This window comes from Zosterops lateralis, assembly GCF_965231275.1.
Source record: "Zosterops lateralis genome assembly, chromosome: 1".
Taxonomy (NCBI): Eukaryota; Metazoa; Chordata; class Aves; order Passeriformes; family Zosteropidae; genus Zosterops; species Zosterops lateralis.
In genome coordinates this window covers 42077643-42092289 of record NC_139762.1, presented here as the reverse complement: position 1 = coordinate 42092289, position 14647 = coordinate 42077643, and the positions used below count along the sequence as shown (strand labels likewise).

Below are 14647 nucleotides of genomic sequence, written 5' to 3'. Positions count from 1 at the left end.
GTTTACTTTTCCTTTATTTAAGAAGTTTTAACAAGTTAACCATACTTACAAATTCTGCTTTGTAAATACTGGCCAATGCAAAGCCAACAAAGTTTACAGCAGAAAACTTACTTTTCGAATTTGTTTACAGATTATCTTGTGCAGACATATAAGCACCAGGCCATTCCATCTGAAAATGCATTATCCTACTACCAAGTGAATGCCTTTATGTTATCAAGAACATGTTGTTTCTTGAGGTTTTATTAAGCTGAGTGAAAGGATGATTTTTCTTTTACTTTTCAGACAGCCATATCTATCAAGAATTAATATGAAAAAAATCAACATGCATTTTTTTTGCAGATAAATACACTCTCTCTGCACATTGAACAAATTATGGCCATATTTTGATTGATTTACTGTTCTGTCTAGTCTGACTTGTCTGATCTTCTTGGGTTTCCCCCCACAGGAAGCAAAAAACCCAGGTCCCCTTGTTGGAAATTAGTCCACTCAACTACTACAAACTGGCTGGTAAGGGCCAAACTCCTATGACTGTTACAGGAACATTAAAGGTAGCTTTGAAATCCTCTCTGTCCTCTGTCATCAGCTCTGCTGGGAATACTTGTTGATATCCCAAAGCAAGGGAAAACTTATTTCCCTTTCTCAGTGAAAATGTAGCAATTGCTGTGGCATTTGCCAGTTTATCAGAGATTAAATTATGATTTGAGTACAGTGAAGAAGATCAGCAAACATCAGCTAAAAATGTATACTCTGCAAGTCTTAGGATTTGATTTGATGTCATTACATTGTTGATTTCAAAAACTTACTAAAAATGTGGTAAAGTGAGCAAGAAACCCAAACCCTTCACTAAATTAAAGCAGCTTTAACTTTGGAATAGGCAAACCTGATACAGACCTTCCTCAATGCTGAGCCCTGCTTCTGTACTGAGCAAGTTCACATGGTACTATTTTGAATCTTGGACATAAATTCAAATTCTTATCTGACACTACCTTCATAACTTAAGTGAACCTTCTAGGAGCAATGGGCATATTTGCTTTCCCTCTCTTATGTTTTTGCCGTATGTTCGTGAACTTCTTTCCTCGGCTGAAAGTATACATCATAGGTCCAAGAGAGTTACTGCCCAGAAATAACTGGTTTTAAAGGATTAGGAATCCAAATATAGTGTGGTAAATAAAGAACAAAGGTGACCCTTGTGTAGGTTTCACCTTTCCTAAAAAAATAGCCAAGGTTTCTTTGTTGGTTTTTTTTTTTCCCATTGTCCTTCTTGCCTTGTATTTTCTGTCTCCTAGTTTGAAATACTGCTTTTGATAATGTACAGATACTAGTCTACATGTAGAAATGAAGATTAAAAAGATTTAGAAATGGGAACATCAAGATATGAGGAAAAGACAGTTGATGCAATAGGAAGAATTTTATATTAGTAAATGTGTGCACAAATAAAGCAATACCTGAAAAATATTGTACCAGTTAATAAATGTATTATATCAGGCAGTACTAGAAGAGAATGAGAAATCTTATTAGCTTTTTTCCTACTCTTCAGCTTATGAGTATGCACTTGGCTATATGATGGCTTTATGTAGCCAGTCCACGTATCAGTGCTTTTGTTATGTCAAGAACAGCCCCACGAACAAAAGAATCCTCACAACTCTCATATAGGGTTTAGTATCCCCGGAAGACAAAAAAGAAACACAAAGGTGGCAATTTGCTTGGGACATAACTACTGTAATACACAGATCAAATCTTCTCCTTCCCTTCCCACTATCAGATTTCACAAAAGAAAGATTTCAATCCCTGTCAAAACAAGCAATTTCATTCTGTTTATATTCTTATATATATATTCTGATGTGGATGATATCCTTCCTTCCTCCACTGTCTCCCAGCAGCTGATGTGCCATCCTAGTAAATGGGAATCAGAAGTCTCTTTTCTGTGGACTAGTTTTTCTTGACATCAGAATGGAATTTCATCTATTAAAGTTAAATCCAAATAATACTTCCCCTCAAACAGTTCTGTTGTATTCCCTCCCTTCTTGCCTATTACCAGGGGTGAAAATTCACTTAATGTCACATACTATTTCTAACAAGGTAATAAATGGATATTATCAAATTGTACAATTAAAATACAAGCCAGCACCAATCTTTAGCCTAAATTTTCACTTCCTTGTCTTAGTGGGTTTAAATGAAACTTTCAAAAAGGATGTAATGTTTTTATCTTCAATAATTTTACTTTACACATACATATATGCATACATAAAATTACACATGGGGACACAAATTCTATTGCCAATTCTATTACGCCCACTCAGGCCACAACATTTTTTCAGTATGTGGATAGGTTTTCTTTAATGTTTGAAACTCTCAGTGCAGGATTTATCACGGCAAAGAAAACTACGAGCAACAGTGACTGATTTTTAAGCTTCTTGTTCATGAGCAAATTTAATAAGCAATGAGGACAAACTTCTGTTATTGGCTGAAAATGCTCACTAATTTTATTTTACTCAGGCAAACATGCTCCTAAAACAAGGACAATGCTTGACAGGAAATTTTGCCTCCACAGGCTTGTGCTTTTATGTCGAGGTACAGAGAAGGTTGGTGACATGAGAATATGTAATGATGTGTTTAATGTAGTGGGACCATGTCTCTCCCTGGGCCTCAAGTTTTCCATGCAAGGTGGGGCAGCCCCACTCATCTGTGTGCTCCATAAAGGCATGACAACAGACGTGGCCTGACACACTGGGCTGTTCATCTCTGCTTTTCTGGCAAGATTCAGTGCATAGGTCATTTGCCAGGCACAGAGAGTGCTTTACTGGGTTTGGGGAGGAAACTACTGTGACATTTCTTCTAAGTGCACTTCTAGCCTTGACACTGCAGTGGCCAGTAACAGGGTGATCTGTAGCAGATGTGCTGTGTTTTGCTTCCTGCCCAACACCTGGAGGGACTTGCACTGTGTGAGCTGTAATCTAACAGATGAGCTGGATTAAAAGATTTACTCATTAGAAGGACAAACACTGACACTGGGAGACATCAGAAATTATGAGGAACTGGCTATCAACAAGAGAAAAAAAAAAAACAAAAAAAAACAAAACCCAAAACCAAACAGAAAAGAAGGCTGGTAATATAATTTTATGTATTAAGGTCATATGAGAGGTAAGATGACAAAAATGACACTCTACACAATGAAGAAAATGGTATGGCTGTGTGTGGTGTTAACTCCACAACACTACAAGGACTTGACACAACCAGACTTAGATGGAAATATCTGAAATACCTTCAGCTTTCAAAAAAGTGAGATAGTATCACTGAATGGAGTTCCAAGGAGAAATACTGAGGTGCTAGGGTGGCAGACAGCAGAGTGCTCCTCTGTGAGATCCCAAATACTTGAGAGGACAATGGGAACAATCGTCAAGGAATGGTTAGTACCAGGATGTTTCCCTGCAACTCTGAGATCAGAAAGGCTCTTGTAAACCAGAATTTATTAGTGACAGACAATACAAATAAGGCAGCTTCGCACAGTTGCTCCTGGACTTTGTGTCGGCCCTTCCAATGTCAAGCCAAAGGCAGCTCTTCAACATCAGAGGTAACTCCTAGGCTAGGCCCAAATCTAAGCTACACTCTCAGAGCCACACTGATGTAAGGGCTACCAGGTACACAGCTGCATGGGGTGAGTAGAAAGCCACCTTGAAATGTTGAGGTTAATGTTGCTGTATCACTCCTGAATTTAGCTACAAACACAATGCCCATCCTCCATGAGGATGCACTGTCACCACTATGGTGCACTGTCATCTGCTGCTTTTGTCTCAAATCCCTGTTGGCAGCTCCTGCACAAAGGAAGATTAAAGGTATGGAGGGTCTAAAAACTGTCCCTTCCTTCCTCATACAATTTTTCAAATTTAAAAGTTCTGGAAAGCTGATGAGGACCAGTAATATGCACATAATCTTCACAGGAATCCTTCTTATCCTATCTATTAGGAAAGACAGCAGAAGATGCTATAAATGAAACCCAGGGTGAGGAAGGATGCTTTTCTAAAGATATGCTCCTGTTCAATAATAGATTTTAGACTTGAGGATGATAGACTGGGAAATCTTGTACTAAGCCACTGTTCGTGTTAGGTACCAATTCAGTTCTAGATCACAGTGATTCATACCAATCTTTAAAACTAAAAATGTGCCCTTATTAGAGATACAAATACAGAAATCTGTCTCTGTCATGTTCTGTTAGATTTGTAACCTGTAATGTTCAACAAAGCCCTTTCCCACACAGTAATGGAAAGAAAACTATTCCAGCCAGTCCTTCCTCTCATTTAAACCCAAAAATTTTTACAGCCTGCATGTCCTGGCCCGGATCCCAAATTACATTTCATTTTCTGGACTTGTAACTCCTTAGAGGAGGCTACGAATGGAATCCACTCCATTCGGTATTGGGATTTGTCCTTTGACTGGTTAAAACTGGCTACCTACCAGTGCCAGCTTTGTGACAGACCTCAAATCCAAAACTGGGGCACATATTTCCAATAGTGCCTTCTTACCTTATTTTCCACCATTAAAAGTAACATAAAACTATGTCTCGCTCATGCCTTAACAAATTTTAAGCGTGATTTTTCTGGCTCTAAAAACTCCAGACTATGGATGTTCTGCAGTTGCTCCTTGGACTCTCTACAAGCAAAATGCCACCAACATCTGGCTTTTGCTGCTCCTGGACAATTCACCTCACTTTGGATGATTCTCCCAATGACAGCATTACAGTTCAGACACCGTTATGATCAACTGAGACAAACTGTGGCCGCAGAAGTGTCACAACCTAAAACTTCTCTCCCAGGTGCATGAGACCTCAAGAGGCCAGTAAAGATGATGGCAGCCAGCACACAGAGGATGTCCTTCAAAAAACATATCTAAATCTGTGAAGCTACAAATCATATAGATAAAATCAAATTCAAGCCCACAGTATATGTCACCAGTCAGAAAAAAATGGAGTCTAGAGAGGGTAAACTGATTTTTTAACTAAAAAAACAAGTATTTTAAGTTCTTTTTTACTTTAAGGTACTTCCAGTGACACCAATCTGTGTGTTAGAGTAAAACACTTAACATTGATATGTCTCCCTTCTACCTCAAAGTGTTAATTTTAAATCCTGTGTGATATATAGAGGACTCAGGAGCTGGTCTGTTATCAGGGTGCTGGGATGAGTCTGGATCTAGGTCTGAACTTTCCCAAGTCCATGAGCGTTCAGACATCTTGGGTCATCACCATTGCAGGTCCAAAGAGAACAGGTGGTTCCAATTACACACACCAGTCCAAATTGATTATGAAAAGGATACATTTTAATTCTTGATTCATGCTGAGAAGATTTGAAATAAATAAGAGAAGATGGCTAACTTGAGTCTACTTTGCTCCACACCCCATTGTCTTTTAAAAGCAAATGAAAATATTGAGGTAAAGCAATTTAAAAGCAACCGAGTAAATAATCAGCGTGAAAATGATTCAAGTAGTCTAAGAAGTAGACATGAAAAGTTCAGAAAGATGAAGGTTTTGGCTATTATTAAGCTAGAAAGAAGAGAAAGTAAGTAATCCAGCAAGGATTACTCTACTTTCTTTTTAATATATCTTTACTGATTAAGAATGACTAAATTGATACATTTTCCCTTTTGTTTTCTGTCCAGATAAAGTCACTCTTGGGCAGAAATCTTCCTTATAAAGTTTCAGCCTAGAGCACATTTTTACAGCTGAGTTATTATCCTTAAAATACGAGTTCATACTGGAAATGCTGGCAGCCCTCTTAACTATTGTATAGCAGTGAGCACAGCTGTAACATGTTAAATGTGTTGAAAGTACATGGAGGGGGTGGAACAGAGTGGCTCAGGGGCCTGGTAATAGAATAGGGAGTCTCAGTGCTTGGTCACCAGGTGTGGTCATTGCTGGCATTGAAAATTATCAAACAACAGCTGCTCAGTAGTGTTTGGATATCAGCTACCCACTGAGAAGCTTTCCACCACAGAGCTACATCACTGTGACTGGTGGTGTCCAACAGCCTTCCCAAGGGTGGGGAAAGGTAGGGGGCTGCATCTCCACAGGTCAGCTCTAAGGTGGAGAGCACTGATGACACAGAGGGGAGAGATTGCGTGGTCCTTGTCAGGCATGCTGCTCTGTCTACAGAGGAGGTTTGCCACCAGCCTATGGCTACTGGCTCTTTTCAGGGCACTCAGTTTAATCAGAAGGATGGTAACCACCAAATACTGTTCCTTTCTCCACATTAGTGAATGGATCACATCCGTCACACTACCAGTTTCAGAGGAATTGCCAAAGCAACATGGACAAATGAAGTCAAAGTCTTCTGCTTCAGTTTCCTCTAAATGAATTTACTGGATAAATCAGGTTAAGTAGCTCCAGTTTACACTTATCCATACATGCAGTAATATCTACAAAAAGCTTTGATTTATTATAGCTTTTTTTTTTTGTACACCACCATTTCCTTCCAAGCACTGTGTAGTAGTCCATGTGAATGCAAAGCAAGCAGTCAGATCCTGACATATGACAGATGTTTTTTACTTCTTTGTGACTTTGGTTTCCACACACCATCTGATCTGCTGAACTATAGGTTAAAATAATAATAATAAAAAAATTGGGGCGGCTTTCCTGAATTTCTTTCAGTTATTTGAGTACTGTAGAGGTGTTCAGTTTTCTCTGGGAAAAAAAAAATGTTAATTTTTATTTTCTCTGGCATCTAAAAATTAACTACCATTGTGCCCAACAGTAATTTCAGAGATTCCACAAATGAGCAAAGAAAGATCAGTTTTTTCAAGTTTTTCAAAGTAATATTCTAAGCCCTACCTAAAGTAAATTCTTCAGGCTACAAGGCAGCTGATGGGAACTGCTTACTACCAAATACTGCTCTGAAAATGTCTCAGGCAACAGAGAGCACCTTGCTCTGAAGCCAAAGAGGAATAAGCTAGTGAGTTGCTACTGTGATAAATGTACCAGAGTGAGTCTTTGACCCAAAGAGGATGAGCAGCCTTCTATAAAGCACTGATGAGTCTGCCATGAGGTCAGTAAGATGTCTTTTACATGATGGCAAGAAGATGCTTTGGAGGAGCAAATCATAGAGCAAGCTAGAGAAAAGAAGGGCAGCTGGATGGTATACACATATTTCTGAGATGAACAGTAAATTATTTGGAAAAAAAACTCCAAGAGAGAATAAAACATCCTATGAAACCAGGTCACAGTTGGCACATAATTGTGACCAAAAGAATGAAAGAATTGGAGCTGTCAAAAAGCAATGTTTCCACCATATTTCAAAATGACATGTCATTTCAGAATTTATCTAAATTTGAAGAAAAAAAAAAAAGAGCTTAAAATTAGTTCAATAACCCAGAAATGAAAACAGGGAGATTGCAGATATTTTGTCTTTGTTCTTCTTCTCACCCTTTCCCCACTCCCTAAGTTCTCTCTGGGAGTGGAGTCAAAACAACATTTTCACAACTTTTTCCATGTCACTACCCTCTCCCTCTGCACATTTTCACTTGAAGACAAGTTTTAGAGCTATTATTTGATTCTGCCCTCAAAGCCAAATTTTATTATCCACAGAGTATTATATATGTAATAGCCTTGTCAGTCCTAGCCAGAGGCAAAGGGTAGCCTCAGAGGTAAAGGAAACAAGAAACATCCAAAGGAAGATAAATAGGAATGAAATGATAGGCAAATGGCTAATACTCCCATCTTTTGTTGAGAGCTGTGTGGATAGAAAAATAGTGCTCTAATTAATTCCAGAGTGACAGAGACTTGAGGGCTGGGTTCTGTGCACTGCATGCTTGTGAATCTTCATTAGATGTGAAACCCTTTCCTCCAAAAACCAAACAAACCTTTGTTTTGTCTTTGATATCAAAAGCTGCATCATAACTAACAGCAGATGTTCTGATAAACTCCAGTAGACACCAACCTCTTGGCAGCCACATTTTTGTTCTCAAGTGACTTTTCCAGGCACACAGAAAATCCACTTGTGGGGCTGAAAAGTACATGAAATCTGGTTTTCTGGTAGTATTTCCTGTGGTATTTTCCGTTACTATTGAGGAACTGCAGCATCATGAAGGACTGTCTTCTGGTGTTTCAGTTCAGTGTCACTGAAAATGATTATGAATTCAGGGAAATAATGCAGAAGTCCACAGCTTGATGAGGGAACTAGATGAGGCAAAAATTTTAGCAGAAACTGTCTGCAATTTCAACGGGTCAAACTTCTGTAATCCAACACTCACGATAGCGTACAGATCTTAGTGAATTTGAAAAATTTGGCTTGAAATCCTGACCCTGCTGAAATGAATGACAGTGTTGTCATCAACTTGAATGCTACCAGGAATTCACATTGTTTTTAATCCTCTGAGGCAGATGCCAAGCTGTACATTACTAAGCAGGTATTCAAAAGATTTTTATACCACAGACAGATTTTCATTAATTAATTATCTCTAGCAGAGAGGATTCTGCTCTTGTTTTCAGATTCAGATTGTAATTCAGTGATTTTGGGTTTTTTTGCAGTAATCCAATTGTAAATTTTGTAGCCCTATGCTGCCTGCAGACTTGTTTAATCAAGAAACAAAATTTTATTTTCTGTCAAGACAGCCATCTTGTCTAGAAGTTCAAGTAATTAATAAAGATAAGGACAACCAACCTTGGAACAGGAAAGAATCAAGTCTAATAAAAAACTTCCAGTAAGGAACCATCTAATAAATACTTGTTATGCACACTGAGAAGGATCCTTAGGCTGAAACATTGCCATAAATTATTCATATGGAAGTTTTGGACTGTAAACAAATTTATGAAGATAATGATCTCTTTGCAATTCATGAACAAAAGTGGAGAGAGGGGTCAATCCCCAGAATAAACTGCGATGTATAAATCCACCAGCTGGAGGCATAAAGTACTGATGCAGAGATTCACTGCAAAAATTGTAAAATAATCCCTGTGTGTTTTCTCCTTCCAGAAAGACAGCTTTGAAGAGCAACTGCAGAGCCAAATAATTTAGCGTATCCTCATTTGCTGTTCTTGACCAGAGCAGTAATCACAAGTTAGAAATCAAAGCCTTTGGACTATAATGGGTGAATCAAATGAGAACTGTGCACAGCATTAGCCTGTGCCTGCTTAAAACTAACAGCAAGCAAGCATGAAACCTTCGTCAGTACAGACCGCAAGGGGTTGTTGCAACTTTGGGAAACACTGATGTTCATTTCTGTTTGATGTACCAAACTGCTTTTCCTCAATTGAGGATTCATACTGACTGACTAGGTAGTTTAATAAGCTGAATGAATTTCACAATGGCAAAGTTTACTTCCAGTACATTTATTTAATGGCTGAGGGAACCGATGAAAGGGAAATAAAAATCTGATGAGGAGAAAAAAAAATTAGTCTAGAATCTAGACTCCCCCAGGACAATTTCTTGTGCTTTGTATCCTCTGTACTGACAGACAACATATTTGCTTTCTAGCTAATTACCAACAAGACTAAAATTTTACATCTTTGATGTGTATGAGATCAAAGAATATTAGGAAATAAAAGTAAGATTAACATAATTGTCTTGTACAGCTATAATAAATTATAACTACATATACAATCAGACACCCCGCTCATCAGGAAGGCATAAACTAGAATCAATTGAACTATACAAGAACCTTATTTAACTTTGTTTCCTCTGCAGCTTCTCACCTCTCCTGACACCCACCACTGGATCCCAGATGGAAAGCTACAAAAGAGGCCCTCTCCCAGTGGCCTATCTGACACCCATGAGAGCCACAGAAGTTCCTGCTTCAGTTGTTGAGCCTTAAAAAACCTAACAGCCTTGTGCAGAAAAGGCAGGCCACCAGCAGGGGATGAACTAAAAGATTTCCAGGTCCAAAATCACATATCCCTACCACATGCTTGATCTAAAGGATTAATTTCTGTTTAGGTTTTTTATTTTTTACTACTATTGTCTACCTAACATGCTTACACAGACTGGGTACCCAAACCTCTTTGGGAGCATTTTGTAGTAGCGCAACCTTTTCCTATTATGTATCTAGGACACAATTCTCATCCATCAAATCTGTGTGACAGTTAGCATGCTCAATTTAGGAAAAAAGGGAAAAAAAAGAGGGGAACCAATGCTTTGATGTTTACCTGCATCTAATTCATCATTACCATGGCTGAAGTAATGTATTAGGAGTGCTGCATTTCCTTTAAACTGTCCATGAGAACAATGCTGCCCTATAATAACTCATAAACACCTGGCTTTGATTGATTTGTCTTCAGTCTTAATACACACAGCATGTTTTTTTCCTCCATAAATATCTTAGTATTTCTACTTCCTCACCAGCTCAACTATGAGAAACAAAATCAAAGGCAGCCAAAAGTCACTGCCTTGTAAGAGTAAAATGAGGTGGGAATGTTTGGATTGCTCTGGCTCATTAAGGTGATGTGAAAGGTCTACTTCTGGCTAGGAGCTGTGAGTTATTCCTTCAAGCAAAAGCATTTTGAAGTTTTTATTTGTCATCAGGTGGCAGTGACAATGAAAAACGTCTAATGCACTTCAAGACAGCTGGTAATAAAGCAGCACAGGGAACGACTGACAGAATAACAGTTACTATACCACTGTAGCTTCTAAGTTTTTACAGCCACTCAGCTGGAGTTATACTATTGTATTAAACGTGGTTTAGGGTATAAAAATCATTTGGTACAGAGGGGTTCTCTCCCTCCTCATTGCTGTATGAAGAATCAGTGCAACAAAATTTTGGTAAAGAGGGTTTTTTGCTTAATTGAATTTATGTGTTTTCACTATGTAGTTTTGCTTTAGTTCACACAAGGCCAAGCCTGAAAATGTTTCTGACTTTCTGACAACTGCCTCATTCAGCACCCTTGCAAGCAGCTCCCAACAAATCCCAGTCTTCAAAGGCACATTGTTTTTGTTTGTTCTCATTGTAACAGATGTTTTGTATCATGTACTTCAACGAACTAATTCATCTGCAGAGGACCGCCTACTCTGGCTGGTGTGCATCCAGCTGTGGAAATAGCTCAAGTGTCATCTGTGACCACTTTGATTCCATTCTTCTGACCTCACAGGATCTCACTGACCGCATCCAAGCCCCTTAAAAATAAACGGACCTGAGAACATCCTCTTAAAAATTTTCCAGTGGAGGAGTAATGCTACCCTAGGCAGGAAGCCTTTCTGGAAAGAATGTAACTGATGCTGAAGGAAGATTCACTCAGCTCTGGAAGTCTCCTCCAAAACATGCTGCTTTTATCATATGAACTACCCAGTCAATATTAAGAGGCACAGCAGCAATGTCATGTGTGATTTTGATGGAGCTGAGAGCTTCAGACTAACTCAGTGCCATATCAATTAGCCTGAGCACCAGACAATCAATCACCACTTCTGCTCTAAATGTACTGAGCTCCCATTAGAAGCTGCAAATACCGTGAGGCTACTTCATCTCAACACGCTGAGCCCTTTTATATACTGTGGCACTACTGTAATATATTTCTGAAGTAGAAACAAAATCAATCTGAATTGCTCTGGAGTGGAAGCATATCCCATTAACAGCTGTGCACCAAGATTAAAATGTATTAGTGGATAAAAAATAGTCTGCGTCTGTAAGAAGACAATTACTGCTTTCTTAAAAGTGACCAAATGAAACATCCAATAGCAATAAAGAATGGACTTTCTGAAAATGCTTTTAGAATCAGTTTGGACCACTTCATCACAAGTTAAAACATGCCTGGGATGGTGCAACCATTCCTTGATTAGCTTCCTTAGAAGTAGGAGCAACAAGTTGCCTTCTAAATTTCTTGAGAAGCTGACTGCAGTTTTCCACAGGAAATAAGTAGTTCCTGATAAGATGTTGATCACACACTTCAAAACTGGGTCCACTGTGTTTGCTAATTACTTTCAAACCACTTAGTCAAGTCACCCATTAAAAGGAAGTGATTCAATTGCAGATCCACTGAACTGAGAAACTAGGTGACCAAAACTCCTTGTGGAGCTAGAATTATCCACCTGTGTAAGAGGGCTCTGAATATGTCAAACCAAGTAGTTAATTGTGGTTTTGAGAAGCAACTATGGCTGTAGTTCATTAGACAGCTTGGAAGGATTTTTAATACTGTACAACACCAATTAGTAGAATATATCGGAAATATTTCAGAAGCCTTTGAAAACCTTTAGGAAAATTAGAGCCTTATATCAATCATCACAACTGATTCTTCACTTTCAGGAAGTTGCATTCCAAGCCCCGTATTCTGCATAGAAAATTTTAAAACTTTCTGGCAACTGTCCTATATTTTAAAGGTGGTAATTTATCTTTTCACTTCAGATCAGGTGTATTTGCTATAAACTTGCTATTTGGGTATATCTAGGGGTCAGCTGCTTCAAGCTCTAAGTAGATCATGCAGAAGGCATGAACAGCTGGCTGCAGCTCCTGACATTTTCTGTAGTTCACAACTCAGAGGTCAGCAAAATGGACTTGCTCACAGCGACATTAAAGAATTTCACATTAGCGCTCACTGACTTCACAGTAACTCATTACATGGTGATACCTAGGGTACAAATGGGTGTCTGACAGAAGACTCTTTTGGGATTTTAGGTCTTTGTCACACATTCTGGTCTTCTGCTGATTTTCCTGTTGCTTGGTTTGTTTGGCTTGGGCTTCCACTTTAGAGCATGTCAGAATGACAGACAGCATTCTTTGAAATAGAGAAAATACTTCTCAGAGGGAAACCAGCACATTTGAGTAGAATTATTGTCCTTTGGCACATGTAACATACAAAAGTAACGCCTGTGATGCTCCTATGATTTATACTGGATATTGGAATTGTTAACGTCAAAGAGTTCTGTCCCTTGTATTTATCCACAAGAATTTTACCAGCACAAAAGAGTTAACATAGCTTTCTATGTTGTGAGAAGCAGAACAACTATTGCATAAAGCCTAGTTACATATTGTCCCAGCTTGGCCAAGTAGATGAAAGGAAACAGCAAAGCACAGTCTCATACTTCACGCCATACAACAGCACTCATGGCATGTTTCTACTTATCCCTTCACTTGTCTGTTGAATAAAATAATGAAAAGAAGCTCAGAGAGGATTCAAATACATTGCATATTGTGGAAGCAAGCAAATATCACCACAAGCAGATCATTGCTAATCATCACAGCCCACACTCTAAAAGTCATGACCTGTATCACTGATTTTATCTGGAAGACAGATTTGAATGGCATGTAAAACTCTAGGAATAACAAATGTACACATTTTGAATATTGTGAGAAAATTCTCTTCAATTGTGGTATTTGAAACTTCCCCAGCTCTATTACAAGATGTTTATAATGAGTTCACCTGGCTTACACACATGCCCAATATTTATTTTTTTTCCTGAATGGATGCAGTCACACATACATTGGTACATTTCTATCATCTCAGTGAAAACACCCATGATTACTATCCACTGAAGTATGAAGTCCAGAATCTCAAAGATGTGCACACTACCTGTGCGGGCCAAGTTAAATGTTTCTCAGGATAATAGCCAAACCTGAACTTTGTCATCCAAGGATAAATAGTCGTGTTTTTCTACCCTGGAAAGTGGAACGCAAAGCAAAGCAAAGGGCCAAACTAGTATGGAGTTCCCAGGACCTACTCTAGGTCCATGTTTTTAACATGAACACTGTCATGGATTGAAGGTATGTTTGCTGTGTGAGTCCAAATCTGAGCTCTGAGCCATAACTCTTCTCTGGGCAGCAGCAGCAGTACTAGGATTCTCTTTTAAATACCAGTTTCCCCTCACCCCATTACCATGCTCTAACCAGCTGCCTAAAGTTTGCTTTATAGTAATCTCCTGGTAGAACCAACGTGCCCAAGGTATTGAATACCTGTGAAGATTTAGGTTGAAATGTTATAGAACTGGATATCAAGTGAAAGTTGGAGATGTGAACAGGGTGTTACTGTCTGCAGAAAGTAGCATGAAAACCAAAGGAATTGCACAGGTGTTTCTCTTCAATTTTTTCTTATTCCTGTGCTGTTCCAGGGTGAATATGTGGCCTGTCACAGCTTTAGCTGTCACGATGAGTATCTTTGCTTGCTGCACTTGGAGTGGAGTTAGCGAGGGAGCTAATACAGCTTTGCTACTTCCACAGACACAAAGCAGTGAGATGGGGTTCTGCATCTGCTTGTCTATGAGAAACACTCAAACTCCTCCCAACAAATGTCGATTCCTTCCTCTCCCTGAAGCAAGATCTGTCACAAACAGCAGGAAATGATCATTGCATCAAACACTTCATTTTCATTTAAAATAAGTACATCCAGAGCAATCCTCTCCTTTCCATAAAAGTGACATGGCCTGCCAGCAGGAAGAAATGTCAGTGGTGGAATGCATACAACCATGCTTTTCCTGGAACCCTGCTTGTTCTCCTGGACCCCTGAACTCTGGGTTAGCAGTTGTGGCATAGTGGATGAACCAGCTTCACAATGATAGGTCTCTTCCCCTACCTGCCCTCGGAAAATATACTTTTAGCCACAATCCTGTCAGATGTGGGACATCTGTGAATGTGACACCCACCCTCTTGGCTAAAGGAAGGCAGTAGACCAGTAATTTCCAAAGCTGGAAGCAGGAGTTTTTTATTGATAGTGCTAAAGAGGAAGGCTATCAAGCTGGGAGCTGAC

At 39.0% G+C, this 14647-nt stretch overlaps 1 protein-coding gene across 6 annotated transcripts in view; it reads right to left on the bottom strand.

Annotated features, from left to right (window-relative positions):
* RBMS3 (RNA binding motif single stranded interacting protein 3) overlaps positions 1–14647 on the bottom strand; it is a gene marked incomplete at its 3' end in the record, with an annotated part of 441712 nt that overhangs the window by 40506 nt on the left and 386559 nt on the right. The gene's annotated exons all lie outside the window — the stretch shown is intronic.